Genomic DNA, 24,928 nt, shown 5'->3' with positions numbered 1-24,928 from the left:
CTCCATGCTATATGGAAATGAATGGAAACCACTGGGTTCTTACAATACTTGAACAACTTTGTTTTCTGAAACAGATTACATTTTTTTTATGTGTAAATAGACTCAAATATTGGGAAAGTTGGTGTCTGGCACTTTATCGACCACCTGCATGCAACAATCATCCATCAAGTTTTTGGGTCCAATATGTGGTCTGCTGAGTAGAAGGTAACACGCACACGCACACGCACACGCACACGCACGCACACGTACACACGTGGCGTGACTGGCAATCAAATCCCTCCCAGACATCCAAGTTGGTGAAAAACAGTGAATTCTGGCACACTGTCATCTCCTCTGGATTGATTGATTTTTTTTTTTTTTAGAGTTGTTTTGATCATAAGGACCTTTCAAGAACGTAGTGACATTGTTGCTTAGTTATAGCCAATACTGCCATTCACACAGATGTGTCGATCTCATGAATTAGTTATTTTCATTTGCGATTCCTTCAAAGCATATAATTTCTCTCATCCATTTTTCATGTTACTGGTATATATACAATATATTTATAAGACATAATCCACATCTATAGGAAATAAATTCTTCATTGGGTCCTGCTACTTCATATTTATACTTGTGTATATATATTTATATCAAATGTAAACCATGTTCCAGCTTTGAATCTCCCTAAGCTTTAGTCAGTGTTTTACGTCCAACAGATCAGCAATCCTTGAATCATGCCTTCATAATATCCATCTGTTCTAAAGTCTCTGGTGATCCGATCCTCTCTAGTCTGTAGGGACGATATCCCCAATACACAATGGATGATAACGATCTGTTCCGAAAAGATTACAATTTGTGGGTTTTTCAATCCGTGATGAGCATGTTGACCTATTTAATCATACGCACTTCCAGGGCTGTCACATTTTTGAGAGTCGCACTGCATCTTGAACCTCAGCAATGGACTTTTGTTGTTTGGCCATCTGTTCAGAGAAACTGTATATCATAGATGAACCTTTATGAGTAGATGGTCTGTTTGCAGTAGACATTAGTGTATGTAAAGCAACATGCATTTCATTCCAAAAAAGGTTTTGGTTTGCATACTCTGACGATACAATGGCACAGACGCCACAAAGACAACAGGAAGCCCTTGTGACCCACAAAATCAATACAGTGGTGATAGGTGAGTGTGGCGATTGATTTTATTTTCTTATAAAGTAAGTCATGTGGTTTGCCATGTCTCTGGGCTAAGCCATAGCAAAAATTCTAATAGGACAGAATGTGTGAAAAATATTGTGGTGTAGCAAGACTGCAAAGGCCCTGGAATTCCTGAGCTGATCAAAACTCAGATAAGCTCTCCCTCTCTTCAGCACTGACCAACACCCATCTCTATAGGAGGATTGAGACATTTGTATTTCTGTAGGTTTTCATTCACAGAAGGATGGAACTCCTGTGAACATTTAAACCCCTGGAATAACTTCTTCTTTTTAAAAGACAATGACTTTCAATTATAGACTATGGATGTTTGTTTAATGAACTTTCATGCTAAAATCCCTTTTCAGCTTCAGGAGACCCTCAGCCGGAGACGTCTCTGCATTCCACAGATCAGATAACAAGTCGTAAAACTTTATGGCAGAAGGCTGGAGTCACCCTCTCCCTCTCTTTGACTGAAACAAAGAGACTGGAACTGAACTTAAAAACCTTGGCAAATTAATATTTCTGGAATGTATTTTGTGTTTACAGAATTACCAATGTCAATGGAAATCATTCATCATTAACATATCCGAAAATCAAGATTCTATCTTTCACAGAAGTATAGATACTAATTTGTGATGTTTAATCATTTCTTCCCCAGGATACTATGATTTTGGACTGAATTCCCTTATTAATCTCTGAATTTCCTCTCCATTTAGGTTGAATGATGACCATTGTATTTACCTGTTACCAAATCTCTGACTTGTTGTTATATTCTCACTGTGATACATATTTTTAATGTCATAAACATAAACATATAGTTATGAATGAAATGATTCACATAATATGAACATATGTATTAATCTACACATTTCACTTTCACACAACTGAATATGGTGGGATAGACAGATCGTGTTTTGCGCGTTTAATGTCATATTTTAATCCATTCTGGATTCCTCTTTCTTCTCTACTTTGTGAGAACAAAGAGATTCCAAATTCCACCAGACTCGCGCCTAAAAGTTCTCTCTCTCCGCCCAGGTCCTCCCCTTAGCTGGACCCACAGATAAAGTCAGCCGTAGCCCACATTCCTCTCTCTTACTCTCTTACCGACTCTTCTCTCTTACGCCCTTACGACCCTCTCTTCTTACCCCTCTCTTCCTGAGAGGCCAACCAAAGTCTCTCTCATTATTTTCTTACCTAAAGCGCGTTTTTTCTATCTTTGAAATTCCCTCACCATCTAAGTTTGTTAACTATTTATCTTTTAATATTTTTGTAACTTAAGGAGGCATTTTGCTCAATTTTAAACCAACGTTATTCGTTTTAATCTGAAGAACAGATTCAGAACCAGCATTTATTTTTCTTAATTTTGACCGTTTTTCATCAACACCCATTTTCTTGGCTAAAGCCTGAGAACCATCATTTTTAAACACTCAGCTGAGAACTACGGAGACCTGTTGGACCAGGTCTTTGCATAGAACCGATCAACCCGCGGCAGGACATCTAGGCCACCACAACGACGACGCACCGCTCCGAACCCGCAGGTCCAGACCGTGTGCTGCGAATCTGAAGGCCTCGCAAGTCCCAGCCCCATGACGGTTCACTTCAATAACTCCAGCTGAGTTTGCTCTGATTCCATTCTATGGGTGATGTACTAACAGCTTGGTCAATTAATTAATTTAATCAATTTATTCTTTTACAAATCATTAGAATTCTTAATCCAAATTACCGGTTACCTCGTCAGGTTAGCTCTGGCTAATCCTCACCATATTTCCTTCTCTCTCACACCACACACACACTCCCACATTCCACGCACACATGTAGTCCTGCACGCACACACACACACACACACCATATCTACATTGTACATAGTTCACTTGTCATTATTTTCATAGAATAGTTAATAAATACCTCATTTTAGACCAAGTTACAGTCTTGTGTTTCTTTGTGTAGAATGTGGTCAATTTAAACGAGGATTCAAGACTTTTTGATATGAGATTGATCAAAATTTTTATGAATATTAATAATTTTATTAATGTTAATTAATAAATGTCCTAGCCATTACAATGCTAGGTGGTGCCCCAATTATTGATAACGAGAGCAATAAATCATAACGTAGTACCGCTACAGTGGTAAATCTGATCCTAGTGTAAGATATGTAAATGCTTTGTATTATATTTTGCTCTTTTTAACAATTCCTTCATTTCAGAAGTAATTTGAGTTCAGTTTTACAGACTGATGACGACTGACTACAACAGATTGAACCAGCTTTCTGAAATTGGTACATAACTGTGTTAATTAGATGAGATGCCTGCAGTGTGCAACGGGAAAAAACTAACTGTAACCAATTAAAAATTTCATACTTCGCATACACTAGTGCAGTATTTGGTCTAATTTTCTATGCAAATGAATCCCACGAGGCCTCATCAAGTGTCTTGGGATGTCTGTGTTTTTTCTGATGCGTTTTCTAAAGACTTTCTCTCTTCCCATTCACTGAAATGATGTCATGCGATACATTATATCTTCACATACACACTGACATGTGCATGCATACGCACCATCTATTCTGTTTTATCTCCCACAAGATCCCAGATTATTGGCCCCATGTTTTACAGCCTTTAGACGAAGCAACTATGATCTCATATTCAGCCTCCTCTATTCAGATCAATACTCAGTTTGCATGGCCACGGTCCAGTGGCTCTCTTATTAGGCTGTACCACCAATCCATTGAGATACAGAACCCCCTGTGGATGATGCATTTCCCGGTAGTATATTCTTCTTGTCAAGGGGACAACTGCAGTGTCAGTGCAATATCAAAGGCAATGCTTGTGAGAAATGGCTCTGTCCTTTTGTGTAATGAACAGAAAAAGCAAGCTCTAGTAATAACAAATGCCATTTATTTAGAGCATAGTAAACAGTGATGGCATTCGTGGTCTTTCCGTTTTCTTTATTGTGATCTAAAAGACTGATGATGCTGATCAAACTGCTGATTTTGGAAAATGTGTGCCAATTTTGGGTTCAAGCTCTTGAACAGATGCATTACCATATCCAGTGCATTAAAGCATGTAGCTGTAGTTTTTGTAATTGTTTTTGTTTCATTCATGCCATAAAACTTTTCTTACTTTGCGCTGTTACACTTTTCAACCAGATTTTGATAGCACCTTGTTCAAGTTTATCACTCATTTCACTTGGTTGCTGCCAGAGCAACGCTGAAATTGACTTAAGCTTTGGAAAGTCTCCCAATATATTCAACCCGCATCTCAAATGAATCCCTCGGTTGGGGACCTTGTGGTCAAACCTTTCTGAGGACATATCGAGCAGATTATTGATTTTTAACACTTCACTTCATCTTCATCAAATCGCATTGAGACCTGAGTGCTCCAACACAGACAGCTTTGTCCATCCTCCCATTCTCTGCCTCTCTTTCTCTCTGTCTATTCCTTCTTGTCCTACCTCAACTCCCTCCATCCTGTCCACTTTCCACTCCTTCGTCCAGCCCCATCCTCATTCATCCCACCCTCCTATTGTCTGAATCTTATAGCTAATGCCCAGGGGAGAGTATCGACATGAACAATAATGAATCAACTTTCTCCCTGCTGTTGTCAGACACACATATACACCCACTTGTGTGCCACAGATTGGAGCATGTCGAGGTCAGCAAGCAAACAAACCGAAGCAACAATGAGGGTACTGCACTCTACAAACACCCAATGTGCCTCTAAATTAGAAATCTACAGCACATTATACAAAAAAATCTAAGCTTATCATCACATGTTCTCTTCCTATTTGGTCCTTGCGTTTGCAAAGAAAGATTTATAAGCAAAAGTACTTCGAATGGCACAAAGCGTCTCCCAAAACATGAATTATTTGCGAGAACGAGAGAAAACAAAACAAAAAAACCCCACAAAAGATCAAAAAATACTTACAGCGCTGAGGGGGCTGAGAACAATGTAGCAGCATCAGCTACTTCTTAGTCATCACAAAATAATGTTTGTTCCCCAATAAAATCAGAACAAAGAAACAGCTTGATATGTTATTTTTATCTTTCACAAACAAGCACATACAGTATGGAAAATGTGCAGTGGTAGAATTGACACCAGCGTATTGGATTTTTGCTCCTTTTGTGGCAACTGATGAACAAAATTAATTTTGGTTGAACGGCTGCTAAAATAATCTTAAAGGGAAAATCACACCAGTGTTTTTCTCCAGGGGCAAGATGGGTTTTTACTACTGATAATTGAAAAAGCTTTTTTTTTTTTTTTGTCAGAAAGCTCAAATGTCCGTGCAGTTTTATTGTAAAAAAAAAAAAAAAAAGAAAAGCAGAAGAGTCGAGATGAAATTGGCTACATAAACTGCATGAGTCAGTTGCTCTTTAATGTGATTCAATCTGTTGTTAAATTAACTGTGGTTAAGGTTTGGGAAAGACTGTGGCTTCAAATGAAATCAGCCGTTGGCCAGTCGTTATGTTGACTTGAAAATAAATTCTGTGTTGCAAATTAGTCGAATGAATTTTATTCCTTTGGCACTTGGTGTTTTTAAGGAGCTGCACATGCCTTTCTTGGGCACTTGAATTCTTCATTTTGCAAAGTTCAGATAGTTATATAGCCATTAATAATACATGAGAATCTATCCCACCCTTGGATTTGATAAAGGTCTCATTTGAACCCCTGATGTGCTCGTAATCATCATCTTGAGATGATCAGAAAACAAATCACCTGGACCAGCCTCCTGGAAAACAACACAAGAAGCCCACATGCAATATCTCCATCACTTTATAGTTGACTATGACAGGTTTAAAATGACCAAGGATCGTACCAGCAACTTATGTGCACATAATTGAATTAAACTTAGCTAAAGGCCAAAGAAAATGGTTAAGTGCGTCCGTATTGTTAGAGGAAAATTTATCAAACCCTGAGCGTTTTTACTGCTCGTCAGGGTGCTGTCAGTGTAGTAAGTTCTTTGTCCCCCACCAAAGGGCATTATCAACAGTAGAATAAGTGCACGCCCTGGTCCATAGCATCTTAATGTGGTATGCTTCACTGGAACATTCATTCCATATTCTGAGACAGCTTTGCCCGCAAGGCCACAATCATTTCCCTCAGCACTGGAGGACACAACGTGACTGTTATTTTGCAATCTGTGCTTAAAGAAGCATGAAACATCTCATCAACAGAAAATGGCTGGCAGTGGCTCGGATGGTTGTCATTTTCCTCCTCAGTCCCATAATATGGGCTGTTACAAAACCTTGAAAATATGTTTTTACTCCCCGTGTCACTTCTAGTGGGCAACAAACAGCTAAGAGGCATGACAAATCTTAAGGCCCGATTGTCACAGAAGGATTTTGTTCCTGTCCCCTCTCTGTGATAGTTATAAATAGAGGTCTGTGTTACTTTGCCATCTCCTGCCAGATCTAATGAAGATGAGTGAACCTTCGCTTTTTCCATAAATCCCATATTGCATGTCAATGAAATCACTCCATAATATTTCTCTCTCTCCTCTCTCGCAACGTTGAGCAAAGTTGATGGGATGATCATAGGGCATGTAGCGCATCAAATGCATTTCTGAGCTGCTTTCCCTTTTGCATTTCTAGGGCACATTGTCGCTAACAGTCCTGCGAAAATAGGTTTATTGTGTAATATGCAGCGCTTATACATAGCCCAGTTTACGTACAGTCAAAACATTACGGGCTCTCCAAGCTTTTCATTTTAATGATGATAAACTGTGCAGTGAAGAGGAAGGAGGAATGACTGGACAGATACAATATGTAAATCACAGCAGGGACTTCAAGATTCAGAATGAAATCTGAGGTCAGCATTTAAAAGAAGGAAAATAATTCCCAAATGTTTAATTTTTGCTTTGAATGTGCAACAAAAAATCTGCAAAAAAAAAGTCAACTGTTGATCAAAAGCATCAAAAGAATCAAACTTACTGTCATCTTCTTTGCATAATGTAGCGTGAATTGTTGACATAAAAACGTATAAATAAAGTATATATGGTAATAAACAGGTAGGAGTAATAATACAAAGAACAATAAAGATAGATTTATTGTTTTTTTTATTATTGTTGTGGCTATAAAAAAAAAATCTGAGGAGATCTGTTCATCTCAAGTTTCCATCTCAGCGATTCATCTCATGAAAGAACAATTGTATTCATGTACTTACCAAGGTTTTGTCACCTCTCTAGTGATCAGCAAAGTGTGTAGGTGAGTGAATGCTTTGACAAACCACATTTAAATGGTAAATTACTTGATATACAACACAGAGCAATGTTTTGCTCCGTTTGCTGTGAATGATTGAGTAAAAGTCAGCTCAATCTACAGAAAAACATCTGAAGCTTAAAATATATACAATATATCTACATCTCTATGTTGTTGGGCTACTTACTTCATGTACCAATCACAAGGAAAGCAGGGGATTTTTTTTTAAATTCTATTTTTCCTCTCTATATATCCCTCAGGCAGCACAATAACCACGGGAAGGAGAAGCTAAAGGACAGCAAGAGGGATGAGGTTGCTTTTGGTGACAGAGACATGTTGTCAGGCTCCTGGGGTGTTGGAACACAACCCAAGTTAGAAAGAGTGTGTTAGGCTGAAGAACGGCTTGAAGCTGTTGTAATGCAGTGGCCTTGTTTTTGTGGCTTTCGCCGGGTGTTTTTTGAGCTGTCCAGGGAGAATAAGGAATGGAGAGAGAATGAAGGGAGTGGGTGAGATATTTATGAGTAGGGTTGGACATTGGCTCTAATAATCCTCATTCTGTGAGCGGCATGCAGTTATGGTGACTACAACAGTAAAATCCAGCTTTTACAGCAATATATGAGATGTTGCACATTATTATAATTGAACAGTTACATTAGATACTTTTCTGCATTGAGTGCCATTAATGCCATACATTTCCTGATTATACTGACATAATTGTACTCTTAATAGCAATACTTTTACAGTGAGGTACTTTTTCTTAAGGACACGTCCTCTTAAAGGAAGGTGGTGATGTAGACTAATGGATTTGCTGTGGATAGTCTCTCCCAGTGTGTGAGAGGAGTAATAGTTGCTGAAAATGCGTGTATTGTGTTCTCTGCCACAGAAGAAAAATAGTCTCTGTTCATATGTTACTCCAGCATCCTCCAGCTTTCTTCAAAGAAGAGCTGTGTAAAAGACTGATCATCACACACATGAATGTTACCATTAGAAACACGGTTAGATAAAGAAATCCCATGTGCCGATGGGCTCTTTTCTGGTTTCTTAAACATTTTGGGATGTTATTTTGAATATTTACTGTATCATGATGGAAGATTCAAAACATAAAGTGTTTTGTTCCGAAGTTAAGATGATGCTACAAGACAATCACGCAATTTGAGCCACTCACCTGCTAAACAAGCAGCTCGGCAACGACTGAGTAGTTAACTGAGAATAATGCTAGACTCATGATTTATTAAGATGTGTGCATTAGGAGATGGGAAAACACGCATGCATTAAAGTTGCATAGTGAGGTACTGGTACATATACATTAGGTGTTTGCAGTTTATCTGAAACTTTCGTGAGTTAAATCTGTTAAGGATCTGATGAGTAGAATCGAATTGATGAAATTCTTTAGGATCTAGGAACTGATTCTGAGTTTGAAACTGTTTTCGAGTGAGGGGGGAAAGGATGAAGTGAATGAGGAACTGAAACACCAAGATTGTGTTCATGCCAGACATGTTTGAGCAGTTTTTTGACAGCAGCTCACTTGGACAAACGGGAGCAGTATAATTTATGTGTTTGACACACTTTAAGCCATGCAAAAAAGAAAAATCAGCATCCTGGAGTTTGTATTTTTCATCAGTTTCCATTTGAAGACGATGAGCTGCCAGTGTGACGGCATCATGAGTGTCAGACTGAGTGACTCACTGAATCAGTTCTCTGTGGATAACTAAAAGCTTCTGCTCTCTACAGTGATTCTGTTACTTGAAGGTCTCGTCCAGGATGCTCTGGGACAGCAAAGAAGAAAGAGACAGAGTGACTAAAGAAGTGAGATTAAAAGAGGGGAGGAATAGAGGAGGGAGAAGACAGAAAGGGCAAGAATATTAGTCTCTCTTGTCTTTTGGATCCTTGCTGCTATAGTCGAGGGTACCTTCTGCACTTTTCAACTGTGCCTCCTTATTTATTATTAAAGAAGTCAGATGAATCTTTCATGCACAGGAAATTAAAGAACACAGTGCAGGAGTACGTGGATGAAGGCTGCGATGAAAGAAAGCAACAGGAAGAGAATGAACGAGAGGGCAGTAAAAGAGACACAGAAAAGTAATGTGAGAATGACGTGAGAGGGAGAAACAGCAGTAACTGAGAAAAACTAAAAGAGACAGGGATAAAGTGAGCGAAGCAGACTGAAAGGTTATACAGACCTTTTGTTTTTTTTTTTTCTGTGTGCATGTGTGAAAAAGAGGGAATGACAATGGGAGAGAGAGAGTAATGGTGAGAAGGTGTAGATAAAAGGAAACACCCTGCTGCTTTGGCTCAGATCACACATCCCACAGCAAACAATGGGGAAACCTTTCTCCTGCATTCTGTGTATGTCACACTGTCGGGAACAATAGCTGTGAATCATACTGTACATGGTGTCACGTCTCGGCTAACACTGGAGTTTTGGGATAATGTATTTTTTATATTTTCAATGCTAGGTTAAGAAGCAAGCCGAGAACATTAAATAAAAATTTCAATTCAAGGTCACCTTAATGGATTTCTCACTTGTCAGTTTTCGCACAAATATTAAACCCTAGCATCCTAGCAACACCAGAAAACACCCTAGCAACCAACTTACCACATCTTATAGCAGCATACACAGTTGAGGTGCATAATGTTATATATTGGTATACGAATTTTGCCACACATGATGGCCAGTTTTACAGCTTTATTTTGCACATTGTTCTCTCTTTTTAAAACCTGGAACTAATATTACCCACAATGCATTGAGACTTAATTCACTCATGTACTGATTTAGGTGCATAATGCCTCAAGTCTCGAGTAGGAATGTGCTACAGAAGTTTACATAGTCCACACCTCCTCCTTTCTTTTCATACTTGTGGTCTTCAGACTCCACCTACGCTTCCTTCAGCAGCTAATAATCAGATTTTATTGAAGTCACAAAAGGTTTTGTACAGCTCCATACATGAAGAGTCGTACTCCTGTATGACTATGATGTGTAAAATTTGGTGAAATCTTGTCAAATTTAACTTCAGCTCAGCATGCACAAATTAATTTTTTGATATCACTCCTGCTAATACAACTGCTGCTGGTACTGCTACTACCACTAAAACAGCAGAACACTCCCAATACTATCTGTGTAACAAATAAACACATTTTATATCCCTAGCATGGTGCTCCATAGTAATCCCATAGCAACTGACACGTGCACCAATCCAAATCTGTTTATTTTTTAAAGCAACATCCTTGAGTTAGTGTTTTCATTCCAGGATGTTCAGGGGCAGAGTTAAGTTGCGTGATGGCTCTTGGGTAAAAGCTGATTTGGATTCTTGAGGTCCATAATTTTATGGCCTTGTAGCGTTGCCCAGAAGGCACCAGTGAGAAGGGAGGGCTGAGTTGTCTGTCAGAACACTGCCAGCTCTGTGGAGGCAGCGTGATATGAACGTACTCTCCAGCGACAGTAACAATGTCCTCGGAATTGTTTATGACTCTGAGGTCCTCACTGTGTCTCCTGAAGACTAAAAGGAGTTGTTTTCTGTTCTTGGCGTTCAGTGCCAGGTTGTTTGTGATTACCATACTGCCAGTTGGCTGATTGTGTCTCTGTAAGTTTCCACTTTCCTATTTGAAATCAGCCACAACTCTGCTTTGTTTGTGAGGTATACAGGTCTAAAGAAAAAAAAGTAAAGAAGGGTAGAGGAAGGGACTTGGAATACAGCCTTGTAAAATACTCACGCTGAGAGTCAGCCAAGGGGAAAGATGGGTGATAAAACATTAGCAGTATGTGTTGGCAACAGCAGCAGTAAGGGTATTGTTTGATAGAATGTTTCACATAAATGCATTAAAAAGCACAAATGCAGAGTTCAGTTGCATGAACAACCCCCCATTGTGTTCCTTCCCTGGCTCATGAACACCCTGTAATATCCCTTGGTAGTGGAGCCACTTTGCTGTCCTTGGCCTCTTGCCACTCCGTAGTCATCTAAAAACCTCCCTGATGGAGGCTTCAAAGGAGGGAGCAGTGAACGCCTGCAAGATGGACCTTCTGATCTAAAAAGACCTAAAACTCTGTTTCTCACCTCGACCTAAGCAACACTCTCCAGGCAGCCTGTTTCTAGTGCTGATGTACTTAACATCAGGTTGGATGCTGAGGTCAGTGTGCAGTCACCATCTCGTGACCCACCAAGCCTGATCAGAACCTTTATTTTGGCACTGAGCACCAGCTTTGCCCTGGTCACCCTCCATGTTGGGTGCAATAGTGTTAAAAAGCAGGCTTGATTCAAAAATTCAACATCTGACTCTGACCAAAGCTTTTATTGTCACTGCATTAAAGCATTGAAACTTTAAATTATACATTTAAGTATTGTGTGACAAAATTTAGCTTTAATCAGTGGAAATGATAGATTTATGCTTTCTGCTTGGGGCTTGCCATAGCTGTAGCTGCTGTTTCCCAAATATTGCCACCATGAAATGTCATATTCAGCTATGGTTCCTACTCAGTCGCATTAGAATGGAAGAACAGCTCATGGTTGCTGTCTGTAACAAGTTTGAATTGTATGACTGCACTCACAACTCCTATAAGGACGAAAATCAAATAAGTGATGCCTGAGTCCACATTTCTGAAATCCTTGGTGTATAGAAAGTTTGCTGTGTAGGTTGTCTATGGAGACCAAGCAGAATCTAACAACCAATGACACTGTTTACATTTCTTCTCTTCAGACAGTCACAGTTTTAGAGGTACATCATTCTTACACAGCAGCTCTTCTTGGGTTGACCTCTGAGCTTCACCACCACTCTCAGGATATTCTGTTACTGTTTGCAAATGACTGGTTCTTTAGTGTCTACTAAAGTACATACACTAAGTGTAAATTGAAGTAAGTTAGACATAGGGAAGACGTGTGTGTGTGTGTATATATATATATATATATATATATATATATACACACACACACACATTTGACTCGACTCGGCCAATGCAGACACCAGCTCTCATGTAGACTTGCTGTTCCCAACACTTCCTGTTCCCATTGCTTGCAAACTGCGCACTGAGGAATACTGAGGCCCCGTCCACACGGAGACGAAACGAGGTCTAAACGCATAAGTTTCTTGCCGAATCTGCGTATCATCCACACGAAGACGGCATTTTGGGGGTCTGTAAACAATCATTTTTGAAAACGGGTTCCAGAGTGGAAAGATTTTGAAACGCTGTTTACGCAGCTCCGTGTGTATGGGCGATCCGCTGCTTTTCAGAAACGCTTGCGTCATAGTGTCGTATCTTCATCGACACACTCGCGGCAAACACAACAATGGCGGCGTACAGTGTAGCAAATGTACTGATGAAGCTAGTGACCCTACTATCCCTGTTGCAACAAAATCTCTTTCTTCTCAGTCACCACCGAGTTGAACAAACAATTATCGAGGACACATTACGGCACTTTATTTACTTCCCGGCTTGGTCTCTGTTTACAATTTTTGCCGCAAGTGCGCATGCCCACTGTTTTTTTTCTTCTGTTTGCGCGTCTTTCCGTCATATCGTTACAGCGCCCCTAGAGGTCTGGCATGTGTTTTACAGCATTTCCTTGCATATCGAGTGCATTCATGTGGAAGCACACATTTTCTGAGATGCATTCGTCTTTACGGCGATCGTTTTTGAAACTGTTCAGCGTTTCGTCTTCATGTGGATGGGGCCTGAAAAACGTGCTTCTGACCTGTCGTGTTAGGGCGTCCTTCACTCATGTGGCCAGACAAGCGTGAAACACCTTATACTGGAAAACACGAAAACCTACTCAAAATATTCAGTGCATTCAGAGTTCCAGATTGTTGTATATATCGAGAAAAAAATGCCACTTAAACACTCCTGCATCAGACCTCAGATGAAAAATATCCGTGTGCATGTATGACCTCTAACATCTGTTGGTGGAGTGACAAAGTATGCACTTGCAGCAGCGCCACTACCACCCTGTGGCCCATAAAGTCACATTGTCCTCGTAGTGCTGTCTGTGAGAACCCATAGATCTTGATCTACCGAGCAGTGGGGGTACCACAGATGTTTGGGAAGCCGGCTGGAGTTATGACCTGAGGGACTGCAGGTAAAATTGTTGTTAAGGTGTATCATTTGTCTATAGAGATGAGGTGGTTTTTGCTATGTTGTTTTTTTGTTTTGTGGGTATGACATTTTTTGGCGCTGTTAACTGTCTCAAAAGGGAATGCCAAATAATTAGCATTCAATACTTCAAGATTATCCTCTTTTTGTCTTGCCTGTGGCTCCCGCTGTGAGTAAATATCTTTAAATACAGTGTAGAGTGTGGGGAATAGACACATGCAGACCTCATGCAGTGTTCACTACGTATTTGGAGCTTTGCTGCTGTGCATTGGCCCGGCAGAGAAGACAGAAACCTTCCTGCTTCACCAAACATTTGGTAATTATGAGTCCCCTCGAGATGAGATTTCATTACTAGATATCCACCTCTCCATATCAGACTAGGGCCTGTAGTTTGACAGCAGTAGCTCAGAATATTATCAGCAAACACAAACAGTTGTTGACAGACAGGCAGCGTTATCTGTAAAGCTAGCAGAGAACAGACCGAGAAGGTGAAGCTCATTAAAAGTTGTGTGGGTTGTCTGTGCATCAGCCATATAAGTTAGTGATACCATGATGAACTAAACATGCTGTTTCAGATCAGTGGAGATTGAGTCTATCACTGAGATTCACCAGAGATTTCAAACTAATTGCAATTATATAGACCAGCTCTATGGATGAACTTGGGTTATATTTACTTGTATAATCTCTTATGATTGGCTTTAATCATGTTAGACATTTTGAAAAGTGGAATAAAACAGTTTTAGTAAAGATTTTTAAAAGTCAATAGGTAATTATTTAAGCTGAGTCATTAAAATTTGTCTCAAACTGAGAAATACCTCCTATTAACACAGATTTCATTGGTTAAACAAAAAGGCAATGATTGTTAAACATCCACCGACTCATATTTAATCTGATACAAACCAAGCTAACGTGAAGCCAAGTGTCATTCCACCTGTATGTGATATTTGGCTGAATCATAATTGATTTGGACATGTTCTGTGTTTGTGAGATAGGGTAAACAGATGAAAATCAAAGGAGCCAGACGCTGCTATGGAGCATCTGCCAATCTGTCACTTAGCTGGCTCACTGTCTAACCACCCGTAAAGGTCTATTTGTTTGCATGCCTGTTTTTTTTTTTTTTTTGCTTTTTCTGCATCAGTTTGTCTGTACAGAACTGAGTGTCGCTCTGTGTATGTAGACCTCAGGGATAAAGAGTCCTAAGCTTGCAAATCTTGGTCTCCCAAAATTCTGTTAAATGAAGTCATGTATTAGAATGCAAATATATGCTCTGTGGATGAAAAGTGAGAGGAATTTCCTCCAGCCACAAGAATCTCACATGAAAGAGACAACTATAGGCGGTTGTTCCCTGCACTGTGGCTAGTATAAATTTGGAAGCTGCAAACAGCTTAGTGTCGGTTTTGCTGATCAGTAGTGCACTAAGTAGCAGAAGGTACAGTACATGCCTCAGACATCTTTCATGTTTAAAAAAAAAAGAATATTTTTATGGAAATTATAGAGATGCACAACATTATAGCTTCATGTACCTTAAAAGTTACATATATTTATACATCTCATAACTGCTGACACATGGTACATATTACACAGTCAGTCCACTAACCTGAGTGAACCTCCAAGTTGTTTGTCCTTAACTTCTGATCTAACAAATAGGTGGTGGCAGTTATACTGTTAAAAACCACTGTTGGAAAATAAATAACTAACCCAGTTATGTTGCGATGATACCATGGTCAATGATTGGTTAGGTTTCGGTGCAGCAACTTCGTAATTCATGGAAAGAGCACAGTTGAGGTAAAAATAAGTAGGTTTGAGGACCATTGTCGGAATTTCAGTGGCAAATCAAGGAGTTTTGATGTTACTCTGCACCCAATTATCTGATCTGTTTCACTCTTGGCAGGTATATTATTGGGGGCCCAAGAAAGTGTAGTGTCAGATGCAAAGTAGTTTGGACAAGCAGTTCTTAAGAAATGTAGTTAAAGAAGTAATAATCACTGCTGTAATCAACATCATCGATTACTACAACAACACATTGCCAAAGTTGTGGCCTGTCAAAACATGGACTCCTCTGATAAAACCTTTATTGCTTGACAACAGTGTTCAAGTGAATAGTCAAAGTCAAGTTTAAACTGGGTCCAACCACCTTGTTTTGCTAAACATAAACTTATTACCACTTGATATGAAGGTATTTTAGATACTATTTTTAGTAACTATCAGCTATCACAACAGTCAGTGTTATCAGCACAGTAATCTAAACAGCCTTGTTTGAGGATACAGAAAAACATTGTAAATATTAGTGGGAATCTGATAAGATTTCCCCATTAATTAGGTCAATTCCTTGGTTTGACTTCTTCTGATGACATTTCTGCCTTTTCCCTTGCTTAAAAATCCAAAATCTATCTTTATGCAAATTTGAAAAGCTTCACTATGGGATACAGGATGTGTAATACATCACTGAAATCCCATTCTGAGTTTTTTTTTTTTTTTTCAATACAAGCTTCAAGTTTCACACTGTCGTAAGCTGCCTACTGGACCAGAAATGGCTTTTAAGCTAGCTGCAATTTCATAAATCCTGTTTGCCGGTATACACCTTAAACTCAGATTGCGGGTGACCCCATGGGAAACTTTCTGCTTTGGGCAGATGAAACTTTTTTTTTCTTTTTTTTTTTTTGCTTTCATGGGAAAGTCAACAGTGATGCAGTGAGGCAGACAGGATACATGGGGAGAGAGACACATGTAATACATTTTCAGCTTCACCTTTGGAATTGTGAAACAAACAGTGGTCTCCCATGTTAAGGTCCAATATAACACCCCCTGTCAAAAGTTTTAGGACACTGTCTCATTCAAATAAAGTAGAACCTGTCCTACAACTTTTGACAGGGGGTGTATTTCATCATATGGATGTGATCAGGGCAGGACTCTGATCATGCTTGTAAAGTTTCAGGCAGATTGGAGCATGTTCAGGGCATTTACACAGCATTTGAAATTTCATGGCGAAGGATCAAAATTACAGAGGCTGCCACGGACACGCCCTTTGACTTTGGAAAAAGATTTTAATAACTTTGGATCATTAAGTGTGTACTGGCCGAATTTGAGGTGAATTGGAGTTCGCTCTAGAAAAAAATGAAAAATGGGCAAAATCTGACATTCAACGCAAAATAGCTCATTTCCTGTTGGGTTTGGAATGTGGCTGTCACTGACTTTCTTGTTCAGCCTGATGTGCTGCATATGTGTACAAAATTTGGTAGATGCACCTCCTGTCAAAAGTTGTAGGACAGGTTCTACTTTATTTCAATGAGAAATTGTCCTAAAACTTTTGACCTTGTCCAGACAAAGTTTTTGCTGGCATGTTACATTATATTCATGTGTTGCATTGTATTTGGACCTGCATATTGCATGCATCTGTTGGCCAGAATTTCATACTGCAAAACTTTTCACATTTTTCTTCATTTCAGTGTATGTTAGAAATTATGAGATAAGAATCTTGAACACTGTGTATTGTTACACAACATCTAGGCATCTTCACACACAATGTAGAAACTCTAAGTTTTTAGGGGCTTGAAAATAAATCAAACCTTCAGTAATTTCCCTTCTTCTGTCTTCCATCCTTCACTTCTGTTAGCCATTACAACTCCTACCTCTTTTCTCCTTGGTCTCCTTTTGGTTATTTTTCCCTGCTTCCTCTGCCATGCTGGCTCTGTTTGTATCACTCTTCCCCTCGCTCTCCTTGGTTCCCCCTTTTTGCCGTCTTCCCAATCGTTCCGCCTCTCTCTTCCCCACCTCACTATGTCTAATGACATCTCGGCTTCCTCCAAACAGAGAGTCTACTCCGTAATGGCCTGAACCATAATGAGCTCATTTAAGGAGTAGAACGGAGGGCAGCCATTGGTGTTCTGACAGACAGCCATTTAGGAGCAGTCTACTGAGGTCTCCACATGATGGGCTCCCTGTCAAGCAGCCAACTGGCCAACTATCTATTTATCTCTATCTTTCCTTAAAACCTATCCTCCCTCATTTCCACACCAGTTTCCCCCATTTAAAAAAAAAAAAAAACTTCAACAAGGCTGATTTGCTGTGTTTCCACTCTTCAGCCGTCCTGCTCTGTCAATCTCCGCTCTCTCTCTCCTTTTCTACCCATCATCAGCAGCTCTTTCCACTGTTTGAGACCAGATGATGACATATGAAGAGAGGTCTCCTAATTGTGGAGCTCAGTCTCACACAGTCATACAAAAAACCATTTGCCATAACGAATGGACCTCTCGTCATGCCAATGAGGAGTAATGGTCCTTTTATTGCGGGATTAATCTCAATGGCCCTGTTGTCCATTGGCCAGCCAAGAAGTCTGTCATCCATCAGCGGAAAGGAACAGAGTCAGGGAGGGGGAGACCTGAGATGATAACCCTTCTGATACTCCGCAATTACTGTGGGTTTCAGGCTGCCCTTCAAGCCTTCTCATTGATGTTTGATAGTTACGACTGTATGTGCGTCTCTTTCCAGCTCTGTGGATTTTAATCGCACAGATATTGCTCATATTTTCCAGAGGTGGTACCACCCATCAGCCCCCTTGCTTTGTATTCCCATCCTGTTGCCTTCATCTGCACTTCCTCTCAGATCCACCCCCTTTCCTGCGTTCATCAGAGCTAATTGCGGTTCGTTTGATTCATTGCTGTTGTTTTTTGTTTTGTTTTGTTTTTTTAGTCCTTTCATTATTGGTTTAACCCTTAGAATCCCAAAGGCACAATACATTTTTTGGAATATGCCAAAATGAATCAGAGCCAGAAACTGTAACACCAGGATTTTTAGCCTTCAAACTGTCCTTGAGTGTATTGTATGACAAGCAGCTCCATCGGGAAAATTAACCAAATCACAAAAGCATAACATCGTGACATTTCATCATAATCACTTTGTTCTGTGTGTCTCATTTAAAATTGGCCAAGAATAAACCATTCTCTCTAATTCCCTCTAACCAGATTCTGTAAAGTAAACAAAACCATCCTGTGCCTCTCCACTCAACCATGAAGCCTCAGTGACTCAGCTGCGACCAACAGTTATGTGACAAAAACACAGGGACGTTTTGGCTGAACTCTGCTGAACTGCAGGCTGTGTTTACACGGAGCAGAGAGGGCACAAGTATAGAATTTTTTATTTTTTTTTTTCCGGGACTGGTGACAGCTGTGACACTTGAAAAACATTTTGTACATGTTGATTCAAGTTTTTCAACTTTATTTTATTTTATTTTTTGCTGTCATTCTGTACAGAAGACATATTTGAGTTCACTGTGCTCCTAATCATGTCTATGCTGTTTCCATACAAGTGCATGAGTTTTTATTGTAGTGAAAGTGAGCCAAATAGAAGTAAAACTGTGAACAAAAAACAAACTGAAACTGCTTGGGATTTAGAAAGTTAGTCAAGACTGATAATTATGAAAACTGGGCCACTGTGGACAAAATTTTGGAAAGAAAACTTTTTTCAGCAATGTCAAAGGTCAGTGATCCAAGCAATGAAAGAACACATGTAAAATAATGATGATTTTATTACATTACATTGCCTGTGAAACCAACAAGTAATGATAGCACTCTTCCAACTATTGGTAATGTCAGTATAACCGTGTTGATTATTGTTTGTCCACTTCTGACAGCTATAAGCATGATATGGTGAATATATTAGCAAACCATTGCGTCTTAACATCTCCAACAGACACTGAGCCACATTGGCAGTCATCTGGACTTAAATTTCTGTCCACCTGCCAGATTCAAGTCCAATATGTGCTGTTCTTTTAGTTATGTTTTCCACCGGCTCCTGAGGGAAATATCCGGCCCTTCAGAAGCAAAATATATTTACTGGCTAGTCACTAGCTTTGTCTGTCTGTCATTGGGTGCTTTGAAAGTAGTGTTCAGTGGGTTTATTAGAGCCTTTTCACTGACAGCTGTGTGCCGCTTCTGAAAACAGAGTTGATCAGACCAAAATGGTACACTGAAAGAATTTAAAGGTACCTAATACTTGAGTGAAAGTACTGAATTGGGACAGAACACATCAATTGATCTATTGCTGATTTAAAATGATTGATGCCGCTGTAACTATACTTATTTTTATATAAATTTTCGTAGTATATTTTGAATGGATTTACAATGTATCACAATGATTTGAAAAAAGTGACCATAATAACTTACCAGTGTCAGGACTTGTTCATTAAACCAAGCAGTATTTTACCAGTTTGTATTTATTTTAATATTTCATTATGCCTAAATAGGACTGTGTGAAGCCGCTCTTGTCAAGCTGCTGCACAACAACACATTAACCGCTCTCTGCCCTTTATTAATGAAGTGTTGAGCTGTTTCAGATCTAATTAGGAGCAAAAGTTTGTTGTCTGAGCTCAGCAAAAGTCACCCGAGGTGATGAGATGCATTTAAATGAGGCTCATACTTAGAACATGTGAAGAATATTAGATAAGCTCATAACACATGCAAGCTGGTGTCATGGCTTTGGACTTTAAATGGATCCGAAAGCACTGGCAGCTATCAGATATACGTGCTTTGCAAAAACATAGCCTATGTTTAATATTTTTGGTCTAAGAAGTATTTTAAGAGTTTATTTTGCTCATGTAGCTTCATAGGCTGCAGATACTTTGCTGGGAGGTAGGTGGCTGAGCACTCAAGTCCTTTTTCTTCCTCCTGACCAGACACCCCCCCTCTACTTCCTCCTGCAGATCCTCTTCTCTCTCTTGCCAAATTTCCCAGCATGTTTCTCAGGACTTCGCCTCTTTCATGGAATTACCTATATGCTTCTCCTTTCTTTACTTTATCTTGTTTCTTTTTCAGAATTTCTCTACCCTCACTTCTGCTTCTGGCCCTTTCCTAAATCCTCATACCCTCTGTGCCAAACTTGTCTTGCGCTTCCACTCCCTCTCTTGCTCTGTCTGGGTTACCTGTGGTTTTATTACCACGACGGCAGCAGTATGATATCGACCTCCCTGCACCTCCAGGTAAGCCTCTGCTAATAGAGAGACAGAGCGGCAGAATGACCAGGACCCAGGTGAACTGACCTCGGTCTCAGCGTAACAGCAGGGGGCACTCTTCAGCCTCCGCTGCCATTTGTTGCTGTCACCGCCAGCTTGTGTGTGAATGAAGTGTGCAGAAGGAGAACAACAACAATGCTGCAGTTTTGTCACTGTTGTTTAGTGGGTTTTGTATGAGTGTGCATGCATGAATGTGTTCTCATGCATGGCAAGTCTGTGTCCTTTGCTGTACATGAGAAAAGGGCAAAAGCTTAGTGGGGGAAAGGAGAAGATGCTGTTGATCTCATTAATATGGATGGCCTGCTGTGTGTGTGTGTGTGTGTGTGTCGTCGTGTGTGCACATGTGTGGGTGTGTATGCATTCTGTGTGTTCTTAATCACACGTGTCTGGCTCCTTGATGACATCTAAGGTCATTGAAAACCATGGTGAAGTCAAGTGTGTGTAAATTGAATGTGGGAATCTTCACTTAAAGGCCATATTACACACCGGGGGATGGTAATGTACAGTAGCTAGCTACATGAACAATTTGAGTTATCTCCACATCCAAGAAAGACACAAACTACAGAATCATTTGTTTCTGTGTTACCTAATGTAGAAGTTTAATTAAAGGCATTATGGAGGATGTTTTTTTTGTTTAATTTGTCTGATTCACATAAAATGAATATACTGACCTTTAGTGGACTTGTATGTATGGGCTCTAAAAAAAATTAAAAATTAAAAAAAATAACTGTGGACATGGCAGGACCTGAAAAACATCAGCCAATCAATGCGCTCGGACCGAGGCGTTTGGTTTGCTCCCTTTCCTGTCAATCAAAAATCTTCCGGCTCAGGCCTAGTTACGTAGATTACATACGCCTTGGACTTACGTGTTTTCTGTATGTGTTGCTTTGGTAGAGCTTCGTAGTTAGCTGGCGACTTGTTTTGCTCATCTTTTTTTCCATAATGGCAGATAAAGATCCAGGGGGACCCAGCCGTAAAAGACAACTTCACGAGTCCTACGCAAGTTTCTGGAGGGGGGCGTTTCTTCGTAAATGTTAAGAGGGGGGATGTTAGAGGGGGGTGAGGGAGAGGTTGTATGTGCGCATGCGCATGCTACGTTCAAAGTCGTAGGAAATTAAATCTCCTCTAATGCCTTTAACAGTGTGGATGACACAAATTATTCTCGCATTTTGAAAACAACCAGCAATCTGATTGACCTCTTTCTCATTATTTTATTAACCAGCTTGAACAGATCTATGTATCTAATAAACCACTTTAATTCAAATGAGTTAGTACCTTTGTGTTCGGCATTTCAGTGGGGTGAAATGAATGACAGATTTCAACATTATTTGCTGAAGTGGATTTCTCAAGGAAAGCTAATTTCTTTGATTTGATTGAATTTTAAGGCACCAGATTGACTGACTGCAATTGTGTCTTGGTGTTATTTTTATTTCTTTATTATTATTATGCTCCTACTTTGTCTGCATTAAGAGAATGTTTGGACTGAATGTCAAAAAGCCATTCACTGGACAATATGGCAAAGTGAACAATGTTAATAAGATGATATTAAATACATATAAAAATAACTGTTTGGCAGCTTGGTGGTAGAGGTGGTTACTGTCATCGAAGGAGGGTTCTGGGCTCAAATCTGATAGTCAGATGGGGCTTTTCTGTGTAGAGGTGACATGTTCTTCCTCTGCCTGTATGGGTTTTCTCTGGGTGCTTCCTCCCACAGTTCAAAGATATGCAGGTAGCTTAACTGCTGATTCTAAATTGGCTGCAAGTGTGAGCATACATGGCTGTCTGCTTGTATTAGCCCTGCGTTCATGGTGTATCCGGCTTCTTGCCCAGTGTCAGCTGGGAAGGCTCCAGCCTCTCACAGCCCTTGGTAGCTAAAGGATGGAAACACTGGAATATACCTGTAATCAATAAATAAATCTTCTCATCACTGACCAAAAAATAAGGGCAGTATTGATTGGTTTGCTGAAGCTCTTTCAGCTGGTCAACACTTTCACAAGACAAACATGTTCTGTGAAGTGAAAAGTTCCTGATGATGAGAAACGAATAGGTAAAAGTTCCAAAAATGTCATCGTGGGATGCTGTATCTTGGCATTAAAGACCTGCTTTCCCTCTGCTTTCCTTGACATGAATCAAGATACGAGACAAAATGAAACTCAAAATGTGCGCCTTCCAGCTATGGCACAAAAAATAATCACTTCTCCGAGGCGCTCTTCTTCTTTTCCTTTTTCTCCATCAAGATACTTACCTTATCACAGCACTTTCAGACTTTTGTGATTACACTTTGATTTCCACGTTCGCCTTTATTGTTGCTTAGGCTGCATGTCTTCGCTCCATTAATTTATGAAACAAATTAGGCTAATTGTTATCGGGTTCATCACTTTTTGTGACCTCATTATTAGAAGAACCTCTAATTGTGACGGGATCAAGGTGTTTCTCATCTATTACGCTTCAATGACTGTTAGGAAATTCTCTTGAATTTCTTAAGTGAGTTAAATACATACTGTATGAGCAACCACTGACACAGAACTATACACGAACCCTCGATGCTTAGAGGCAGTTTCTCTTCTTGCTTTTGCAAATACTCACATCGGTGGCTGTATGTGTGTGTGGGGATGACGGTGAGAAAAGAGAATATTTCATCCTTCAGAAAACTGGAGTCCTGCTTGTAGCACACTGACATGCAGTAAAATTTAAGGAAATGTGTGCCTGTGGAAGTATATTTGGTACGAGCACGTACCAGTGCTGAGCATATGTGTATTTAGGTGCCCGTATGCTTAACTCCCAATGACCTGCCACCTCCCTTCTTGAGCTGAAACATGGTTTTCACAGAGTGACTCTGTGCCACTTCCGTGCCTCTCATGGTGCCTAAAGGAGGAGCTTAGCATGAGGGAATCGGTCATCTTGCGGTCAGAGCTGTCTTGCTGAAGTAATATGCATAATTTCCTGCCCTGCAAATTTCACATTGTGATATAAAAGAGCCTCTGATTATGTTTTTAAATTATTATTTTACAAAAAAAGAAATAAAAAGTAATGTTCAGGAGATAAGTTGCATATTTTTTCATCTTAAAATGAAAGTCTGCATCTTGAAATGAATGACATCTCTTAATTTTTTGAACTCTCTTTTCACACTTACATAAAATTGCCAGTTTTTACAGTACACAAGCGTAAAACGTTTTCCTGCACCTGCAGTCGCACAGGTGGGACTGAAAAGTAGCGACACAAGCATCATTTGCAATCCTGGGAAATTTACTGACACATTTATGCAGGAATAAATGGATACAAATACCCCTGCCTCAAAATTCAATGTGACAAATTATCTGTCAACTCATTTAATGGATTCTTCAATCCTTCCTGATTTGCCATTCTGCTGTGGTGAAAGAATGCTGTTACGTGCATTATCAGGCTTCAGCTTTCATCTACTTTTGGCTGAGGTACGACTCAGTTTGGCCATCAAACGTCTGTTTTTGACAGGAAAAATATGAGGTAATCACTGTTACAAATTAGACATAACTTGGGAAAGACATAACTGATTAGTTAGGGTGGGTTTCTGGTTTGATTTAGGCTGGCTGGACCTTTACTGCATTTAATGCCCCTACTCTCTTTACTTACATTTTCTTCTTGCTCAGGAATACCAAAAAAATGGATGAAGCTTATATGCCTTTGAAACTATTGACATTGAGGCAGAGAATTCATTGATCACAGTTACCCTTCCCAGTAATGTTCACTGTGCAGCCGAGCAGGTAATAAATACCCCTGCCATAGGTGACAAGGAGGCCGAGTAGTTAGACACACTATTCTATACCGGAAAGGTCATAGACACAATAATTGGACTAAGCAGTGGGACAATCAACAAAGCATGTGTGCTGACAAAGTATCGTTTAGCAAATGATCCTCAGCCAATGTTGTCTTAGGGAGATCGTAAAATGTCTCATAAGTTAGGTAAATGTTGAACTAGAGAGAAACTTTCTGTTGTGTGAGAACTGTTTTCCCCTTTTTATTGAACCAGTGAGCAGCCCTGTGCAGCTACAGTCCCACTGGTCATTGAGCAGCTGTACAGGAGTCAGTGGTGTAAAGTGCTTTGTTCAAGGTAATCTCAGCGGCAATGGGTACTAGCTGTATTATATCTGCACAGTAAAATCACATCAAAAACTGCAATACAAAATGTAAAAATGTTATTCCTGTGCTCATCTGAACAAGTGTACTATATGATTTATTTCCTGTTTGTATAGAGATGTCAGAAGGCAAGTGATTGATCACAAAGAAATAACGCACCGGTTACTGAAACATGTTTTGTTAAAACGAATTTCAAACCAGCGTTCTTACCACCTTTATGCAACCGTCACAAGCCCCGAGGTAGCTGTCAACCTGTACCCATCTCTGCCCCAGAACAGTTTATCCGACAGTGTAGTTAAATGCCAAGCACCGCTGTAGGCCGTTGTAGGTGTGCGTGTGTGAGCGCGTGCACTCTGGCCTCAGTGCTCCG

This window comes from Acanthochromis polyacanthus, chromosome 17, assembly GCF_021347895.1.
Source record: "Acanthochromis polyacanthus isolate Apoly-LR-REF ecotype Palm Island chromosome 17, KAUST_Apoly_ChrSc, whole genome shotgun sequence".
Classification (NCBI taxonomy): Eukaryota; Metazoa; Chordata; class Actinopteri; family Pomacentridae; genus Acanthochromis; species Acanthochromis polyacanthus.
This window is presented reverse-complemented; position numbering follows the sequence as displayed.